The sequence below is a fragment of the Homarus americanus genome, unplaced genomic scaffold, assembly GCF_018991925.1.
Source record: "Homarus americanus isolate GMGI-L3 unplaced genomic scaffold, GMGI_Hamer_2.0 scaffold39820, whole genome shotgun sequence".
Lineage (NCBI taxonomy): Eukaryota > Metazoa > Arthropoda > Malacostraca > Decapoda > Nephropidae > Homarus > Homarus americanus.
The window spans coordinates 78,880-88,068 of NW_024725901.1; the positions used below are offsets into that span (position 1 = coordinate 78,880).

At 47.3% G+C, this 9,189-nt stretch overlaps 1 long non-coding RNA gene across 1 annotated transcript; it reads right to left on the reverse strand.

Annotated features, from left to right (window-relative positions):
* Positions 1 to 4,225: 4,225 nt before the first annotated feature.
* On the reverse strand, positions 4,226 to 4,957 carry LOC121865309. The gene is made up of 3 exons (XR_006088739.1): positions 4,931 to 4,957; positions 4,429 to 4,551; positions 4,226 to 4,351 (listed from the first exon to the last, which is right to left on the reverse strand). It is a non-coding gene; the product is annotated as an uncharacterized LOC121865309 (long non-coding RNA).
* Between the last annotated feature and the right edge of the window lie 4,232 nt (positions 4,958 to 9,189).

Sequence of the window (9,189 nt, forward strand, 5' to 3'; positions counted from 1 at the left end):
GTGTGGGGGAGGGATGGTGTGTGTGAGGGAGGATGGTGTGTGTGGGGGAGGATGGTGTGTGTGTGGGGGATGGGTGTGTGGGAGAGTGTGGTGTGTAGAGGATGGTGTGTGTGTGGAGGGAGGGATGGTGTGTGTGGGGAGGGTTGTGTGTGGGGAGGGATGGTGTGTGTGTGGGGATGGTGTGTGTGGGGAGGATGGTGTGTGTGGGGATGGTGTGTGTGTGGGGAGAGGATGGTTGTGTGTGGGGGAGGATGGTGTGTGTGGGGAGGGATGGGTGTTTGAAGGGGATGGGTGTGTGTAGGGGGATGGTGTGTGTGGGGATGTGGGTGTGGGGAGGATGGATGTGTGTGTGGGGAGGATGGTGTGTGTGGGGGGAGGGACGGTGTGTGGGGAGAGGTGGTGTGTGGGGAGGATGGTGTGTGTGTGGGGGGATGGTGGTGTGTGGGGGGATGGTTGTGTGGGGAGGAGGATGGTGTGTGTGTGGGGGATGAGTTGTGTGTGGGGAGGATGGTTGTGTGGGGGAGGATGGGTGTGTGTGGGGAGGATGGTGTGTGTGTGGGGAGGGATGGTGTGTGTGGGGAGGGATGGTGTGTGTGTGGGGAGGATGGGTGTGTGGGGAGGGATGGTGTGTGTAGGGAGGATGGTGTGTGTGAGGAGGATGGTGTGTGTGAGGGAGGATGGGTGTGTGTGGGGAGGATGGTGTGTGTGGGGAGGGGATGGTGTGTGTGGGGATGGTGTGTGTGTGGGGGATGGTTGTGTGTGTGGGGGAGGGATGGGTGTGTGTGAGGGGAGGATGGGTGTGTGTGGGGGATGGTGTGTGGGGGGAGGATGGTGTGTGTGGGGAGGATGGTGTGTGTGTGGGGAGGATGGTGTGTGTGGGGAGATGGTGTGTGTGGGGGAGGATGGTGTGTGTGAGGAGGGATAGTTGTGTGTGGGGGATGGTGTGTGGGGGAGGTGTGGGGGAGGATGGTGTGTGTGGGGAGGATGGTGTGTGGGGACGGTGTGTGTGGGGATGGATGTGTGTGTGTGTGGGGAGGATGGTGTGTGTGTGGGGAGGGATTATGGTGTGTGGAGGGATGGTGTGTGTGGGGGGATGGTGTGTGTGAGGAGGATGGTGTGTGTGTAGAGGTGGTGTGTGTGAGGATGGTGTGTGTGGGGAGGATGGTGTGTGTAGGGAGGATGGTGTGTGTGGGGAGGATGGTGTGTGTAAGTGTGTGAAGAGGATGGGTGTGTGTGGGGAGGATGGTGTGTGTGTGGGGAGGGATGGTGTGTGTGGGGGATGGTGTGTGTAGGGATGGTCTGTGTGTGGGGAGGATGGTGTGTGTGTGGGGAAGTGTGTGTGGGGATGTTGTGTGTGTGGGGAGGATGGTGTGTGGTGGGGAGGGATGGGTGTGTCAGTGTGGGGGAGGATGGTGTGTGTTGTGTAGAGATATTTATATACGATAATTCAGTGTTACTCCTACGGTAGTGTACAATATGGCATGTTTACAGTGACGGAGTGTCAGGGTGTGGAGTCATGATGATCTATTCCACTTGGAGAATCAACCTACTGCAGGAGGTTGACGTGTACCGCTCGGCCCTCACTATCCTCTACGACAGACCACAGTTCCTCACCCATGTCGTAAGTCCTCTCATTTATTTCCTTCCAGTTGGCAGGACCACGGCTACCTCTTCCACTAGTTTATATCACCTGATGATTTTTAACTATAGTAATGTTACCTGGGGGAGAGATTTATTTTTACGGGTAACCCTTTATTTTTAGCAGTTATATATGTAGTGTGTGTGTGTGTGTGTGTGTGTTATATAATTAACGGTTTATTAATAAATACAGCAGCCAAATGACACAAGTGGTACAGTACATAATTAATCAGGACATAATAAATAGGGTCATTTTAACAAAAATTCAGCACAGTTACAACACCAACTCAGACTAGACAGAACACACACACACACACACACACACACACACACACCCCAACCACGATACTGACTGTTCATAAGTGTTGCAATAAGACACACATCAGTGATCTCATTAACCATATTTCTACTCACTTACAATTCACAAATTCATGTTGTGTTGTGGCCTGTGTAGTGTGTTGTATTGTGTTATGTGTGTGGTGCATGCTGTATTTCATGGTGGGCATGAGTGTGGTGCGTGCTGCTGTGTTGTGTTGTGAGTGTTGTGCGTGCTGTGTTGTGCTGTGAGTGTGGTGCGTGCTGTGTTCTGTTGTGTTGTGCTGTGAGTGTGGTGCGTGCTGTGTTGTTGTGTTGTAGTGTTGCGTGTTGTGTTGTGCTGTGAGTGTGGTGCGTGCTGTGTTCTGTTGTGTGTGCTGAGTGTGGTGCGTGCTGTGTTGTGCTGTGATGTTGTGCGTGCTGTGTTGTGTTGTGATGTTGTACGTATATGTTGTGTTGTGAGTGTTGTGCGTGCTGTGTTGTGTTGTGCTCTGTTGTGAGTGTTGTGCGTGCTGTGTTATTGTATTGTGCCGTGCTGTGTTGTGTTGTGAGTGTGGTGCGTGCTGTGTTGTGTTGTGAGTGTAGTGCGTGCTGTGTTGTGTGTGTTATGAGTGTTGTGCGTGCTGTGTTGTGTTGTACTGTGTTGTGTTGTATGGTGTGGTGCGTGCTGTGTTGTATTATGTGTGCCGTGCTGTGTTGTGTTGTGAGTGTGGTGCGTGCTGTGTTGTGTTGTGTTGTGAGTGTTGTGCGTGCTGTTTGTGTGTTATGTTTAGAGTGTTGGCGTGCTGTTTGTGTTGTACTGTGTTGTGTTGTAGGTGTTGTGCGTGCTGTGTTGTGTTGTGGTGTGGTGCGTGCCGTGCTGTGTTGTGTTGTGAGTGTTGTGCGTGCTGTGTTGTGGATGTTGTAGTGTTGTGCGTGCTGTGTTGTGTATACTGTGTTGTGTTGTGAGTGTTGTGCGTGCTGTGTTGTGTTGTACTGTGTTGTGTTGTGAGTGTTTACGTGCTGTGTTGTGTTGTACTGTGTTGTGTTGTAGTGTTGTGCGTGCTGTGTTGTGTTGTACTGTGTTGTGTTATGTGATGTTGTGCGTGCTGTGTGTGTTATACTATGTTGTGTTGTGATGTTTTGCATTGCATGTTATGTTGTACTGTGTTTGTATTTGGAAGTGTTGTACGTGCTGTTATGTTGTACTGTGTTGTGTTGTGATGTTGTGCGTGCTGTGTTGTGCTGTAGGTGTTGTGCGTGCTGTGTTGTTGTGAGTGTTGTGCGTGCTGTGTGTGTTGTGTTGTAGTGTTGGCCAGTGCTGTGTTGTGTTATGTGATGTTGTGCGTGCTGTGTTGTGCTGTATTGTGTTGTGAGTGTAGGTGCGTGCTGTGTTGTTTGTATTGTGCCGTGCTGTGTTGTGTTGTGTGCGTGTGTAGTGTGTTGTATTGTGTTGTGAGTGTGGTGCGTGCTGTGTTGTGTTGTACTGTGTAGTGTTGTGAGTGTGGTGCGTGTTGTGTTGTGTTGTGTGCGTGTGTAGTGTGTTGTGTTGTGTTGTAGTGTGGTGCGTGCTGTGTTGTGTTGTGCGTGTAGTGTTGTAGAGTGACATAACTCTAGTCACTGATAAAGGCTTCTGAGGCAAGAATGTCATAATAAAAGGTGTATCAGGTAAAAGCCACATGTATAAACCCATATATCAGAGATGCCGTCACAAAGTTAACGACTTTCCTAACAGGACATACAGGAACTCAACTGATGTAATCATATTATATAATACCTGGAAATGTTTCTATATAGTGTCTGTAGCCTGTAATAGGGACATGTTGACTATATAAGTACCTGTTGCCTGTAATAGGGGACCTGTTGACTGTATATAGTACCTATTTGCCTGTAATAGGACCTGTTGACTGTATATAGTACCTGTTGCCTGTAATAGGGGTGTTGACTGTATATAGTACATGTTGCCTGTAATGGGACCTGTTGACTGTATATAGCACTGTTTCCTGTAATAGGGACCTGTTGACTGTATATAATCCTGTTGCCTGTAATAGGGACCTGTTGCCTGTATATACATTTGCCTGTAATAGGACCTGTTACTGTATATAGCACCTGTTGCGTAATAGAGACTGTTGACTGTATATAGCACCTGTTGCCTTAATAAGGGACCTGTTACTGTATATAGTACCTGTAATGGGGACCTGTTGCCTATATATAGCACCTGTTGCCTGTAATAGGGACCTGTTGACTGTATATAGCACCCTGTTGCCTGTAATAGGGACTGTTGACTGTATATAGCACCTGTTGCCTTAATAGGGACCTGTTGACCTGTATAAGTACCTGTTGCCTGTAATAGGGGACCTGTTGACTGTATATAGCACCTGTTGCCTGTAATGGGGACCTGTTGCCTGTAATAGGGGACCTGTTGACTGTAATAGGGACCTGTTGCCTGCATATAGTACCTGTTGCCTGTAATGGGACCTGTTGACTATATAATACCTGTTGCCTGTAATAGGGGACCTGTTGCCTGTAATAGGGACCTGTTGCCTGTAATAGGGGACCTGTTGACTGAATATAGTACCTGTTGCCTGTACTAGGGGACCTGTTGACTGTATATAGTACCTGTTCGTAATAGGGACGTTGCCTGTAATAGGGACCTGTTGACTGTATATAGCACCTGTTGCCTGTAATAGGACCTGTTGACTGTATATAGTACCTGTTGCCTGTAATAGGGACCTGTTGCCTGTATACACATGTTGCCTGTAATAAGAACCTGTTGCCTGTATATAGTACTGTTGCCTGTATATAGTACCTGTTGCCCGTAATAGAGCTGTAACCTGTTATGGAGCTGCTGCCTGTATATAGTACTTGTTGCCTGTACTAGGGACCTGATGCCTGTATATAGTGTCTGTAGCCTGTAATGAAGCTGTTGCCTGTAATAGGACCTGTTGCCTGTGTATAGTACCCTGTTGCAATAGGGACTGTTGCCTGTATATAGTACCTGTTGCCTGTAATAGGGACCTGTTGCCTGTAATAAGGGACCTGTTGCCTGTAATAAGGGGACCTGTTGACTGAATATAGTACCTGTTGCCTGTAATAGGGACCTGTTGACTGTATATAGTACCTGTTGCCTGTAATAGGACCTGTTGCCTGTAATAGGACCTGTTGACTGTATATAACACCTGTTTGTAATAGGGGACCTGTTGACTGTATATAGTACCTGTTGCCTGTAATGGGGACCTGTTGACTGTATATAGCACCTGTTGCCTATGTGGGGACCTGTTGCCTTGTATATAGTACCTGTTGCTATAGGGAGACCTGTTGCCTGTAATGGGACCTGTTGCCTGTAATGGGGACCTGTTGCCTGTAATAGGGACCTGTTGCCTGTGGGGACCTGTTGCCTGTAATGAGGACCTGTTGCCTGTAATAGGGGACCTGTTGACTGAATAGTACCTGTTGCCTGTAATAGGGACCTGTTGACTGTATATAGTACCTGTTGCCTGTAATGGGGACCTGTTGCCTGTAATAGGGGCCTGTTCTGTAATAGGGACCTGTTGACTGAATATAGTACCTGTTCCTGTAATAGGGACCTGTTACTGTATATAGTACCTGTTGCGTAATAGGGACCTGTTGACTGTATATAGCACCTGTTGCCTGTAATAGACCTGTTGCCTGTATATATACCTGTTGCCTGTAATAGGGGACCTGTTGCCCGTAATAGGGACCTGTTGCCTGTAATAGGGGACCTGTTGCCTGTAATAGGGACCTGTTGCCTGTAAAGGGGACCTGTTGCCTGTCAGTAATCCTGTTGCCCGTATATGTGTCTTGTAGCCCTGTAATAGGGGACCTGTTGCCTGTATATAGTACCTGTTGCCTGTAATAGAGGACCTATTGCCTGTAATAGGGACTGTTGCCTGTAATAGGACCCTGTTGACTGAATATAGTACCTGTTGCCTGTAATAGGGGACCTGTTGACTGTATATAATATTGCAACAGGAACCTGCTGCTGTAATAGACCTGTTGACCGTATATATAGTACCTGTTGCCTGTAATAGGGACCTGTTGACTGTATATAGTACCTGTTGCCTGTAATAGGACCCGTTGCTCTGTAATAGGGACCTGTTGCCTGTAATAGGGGACCTGCTTGACTGTATATAGTACCTGTTGCCTGTAATAGGGACCTGTTGACTGTATATAGTACCTGTTGCCTGTAATAGGGGACCGTTGACTGTATATAGCACCCTGTGCCGTAATGGGACCTGTTGACTGTATAGTACCTGTTGCCTGTAAGGGACCCGTTGACCGTATATAGTACCTGTTGCCTGTAATAGGGGACCTGTTGCCTGTAATAGGGACCTGTTGCCTGTAATAGGGACCTGTTGACTGATATAGTACCTGTTGCCTGTAATAGGGACCTGTTGACTGTATATAGTACCTGTTGCCTGTAATAGGGACCTGTTGACTGTATATAGCACCTGTTGCCTGTATAGGGGACCTGTTGACTGTATATAGTACCTGTTGCCTGATAATAGGGACCTGTTGCCTGTATATAGTACATGTTGCCTGTAATAGGAGACCTGTTACCTGTATATAGTACCTGTTGCCTGTATAATAGTACCTGTTGCCCGTAATAGGGAGCTGTAGCCTGTTATGGGGAGCTGCTGCCTGTATATAGTACCTTGTTGCCTGTACTAGGGACCTGATGCCTGTATATAGTGTCTGTAGCCTGTAATAGGAAGCTGTTGCTGGTATAGACCTGTTGCCTGTGTATAGTACCTGTTGCCTGAAATAGAAGCTGTTGCCTGTGTATAGTACCTGTTGTCTGTAATAGGGAGCTGTTGCCTGTGTATAGTACCTGTTGCCCGTTATTGGGGACCTGTTGCCTGTATATAGTACTTGTTGCCTATATAGTACCTGTTGCCTGTAATAGGGGACCTGTTGCATGTAATGGAGGAGCTGTTGCTGTCATATAGTACTTGTTGCCTGCAATAGGGACCTGTAAACTCGTTATAGGGAGCTGTTGCCTGTATATAGTACCTGTTGCCCGTTATTGGGGACCTGTTGCCTGTATATAGTACTTGTTGCCTGTATATAGTACCTGTTGCCTGTAATAGGGGACCTGTTGCATGTAATGGAGGAGCTGTTGCCAGTATATAGTACTTGTTGCCTGCAATAAGGGACCTGTAAACTGTTATAGGGGAGCTGTTGCCTGTATATAGTACCTGTTGCCTGTAATAGGGGACCTGTTGCCTGTATGTAGTACCTGTTGCCTGTAATAGGGGAGCTGTTGCCCTGTATATAGTACCTGTTGCCGTTACAGGGGACCTGTTGCCTGTATATAGTACCTGTTGCCTGTCATAGGGGAGCTGTTACATGTATATAGTACCTGTTGCCCCGTAAACAGGGACCTGTTGCCTGTAATAGGGGATCTGTTGCCTATATAGTACCTGTTGCCTGTAATAGGGGACTGTTGCCTGTATATAGTACCTGTTGCCTTTAATAAGGAACCTGTTGCCTGTATTATGGGGGGAGCTGTTGCCTGTATATTAGTACCTGTTGCCGTAATGAGGGACCTGTTGCCTGTAATGGGGGGCTATTGCCTGTATATTAGTACCTGTTGCCCGTAATAGGAACCTTTGCCTGCCTATAATACCGGTTGCCTGTAATAGAGGCTGTTGCTTATATATAGTACCTGTTGCCTGTAATAGGGAACCTGTTGCCTATATAGTACCTGTTGCCGTTATAGGGCTTATTGCCTGTATATAGTACCTGTTGCCCGTAATAGGGAGCTGTGCCTGTATATAGTACCTGTTGCCCGTAATAAGGAGCTGTTGCCTGTATATAGTACCTGTTGCCCGTAATAGGGGAGCTGTTGCCTGTATATAGTACCTGTTGCCCGTAATAGGGGAGCTGTTGCCTGTATATAGTACCTGCTGTCCGTAATAGGGGAGCTGTTGCCTGTATATAGTACCTGTTGCCCGTAATAGGGGGAGCTGTTGCCTGTATATAGTACCTGTTGCCCGTAATAGGGGGAGCTGTTGCCTGTATATAGTACCTGCTGTCCGTAATAGAGGAGTTGTTGCCTGTATATAATAATAATAATAATAATAATAATAATAATTAACGGTTTATTGAAAGAGCTTGGCAGCCAGAAGGCTGAAAATATACAGTTACATACCTGGGGAATGGGTTTCGAATTACAAATAATATACAAATAACATAAGTGATATAAATAGGATATATAATAACTAGATGGGGAAAAGCTCAAACTACAGTGCATTTCAACATAGTGACAGTGCAAGGAGTAGTATTTACTGGGAGTGAATACACTGGTTCATTACAGGTTATTGATAATTTTTACAATGGTTGGGACTGGGCTGTTCTTATAGCGATCAGTTCGTGCACGTATGGGCTGGATGCGGTTGTGGTGTCGAACAGCAATTCTCGGGCTCGGGATCTCAGGTGGTAGTAGGAGCCGGTGTTGAGGATGGTGCAGAAGCTTCTTACCAAATTTGCAGATGAGGTCGTGGCGATGGTCAGTGAGAGTCGAAAGGGTCAGTGTGTTGAGCACTTCTTGATACGTGGAGTAGGAAGGGGAGAGAATAATCTTGCATGCCCTCTTTTGCACTTTTTCTAGGTGTTTACGTTGTGTGGCATTTAGGGAGGAAGACCAGGTAGGGGAGGCATAGGTGAGCTTGGGAAGCATGAATGTTGAATAAACACTGAGGAGCTCGGGTGCAGGAACTCCGTGGGACTTGAGTCGGCGGAGGAGGTGGAGACGGAAACTGGAGGCTTTGACAACTTCACTGACCTGCTGTCCGTAATAGGGGAGCTGTTGCCTGTATATAGTTCCTGTTGCCTGTATATAGTACCTGTTGCCTGTAATAGGGGAGCTGTTGCCTGTATATACTACCTGTTGCCTGTACTAGGGGAGCTGTTGCCTGTGTATAGTACCTGCTGCCCGTAATAGAGGAGCTGTTGCCTGTATATAGTACCTGTTGCCTGTAATAGGGGAACTGTTGCCTGTATATAGTACCTGTTGCCTGTACTAGGGGAGCTGTTGCCCGTAATAGAGGAGCTGTTGCCTGTATATAGTACCTGTTGCCTGTAATAGAGGAGCTGTTGCCTGTATATAGTACCTGTTGCCTGTAATAGGGGAACTGTTGCCTGTATATAGTTCTTGTTGCCTGTAATAGGGGAGCTGTTGCCTGTATATAGTTCCTGTTGCCTGTATATAGTATCTGTTGCCTGTAATAGGGG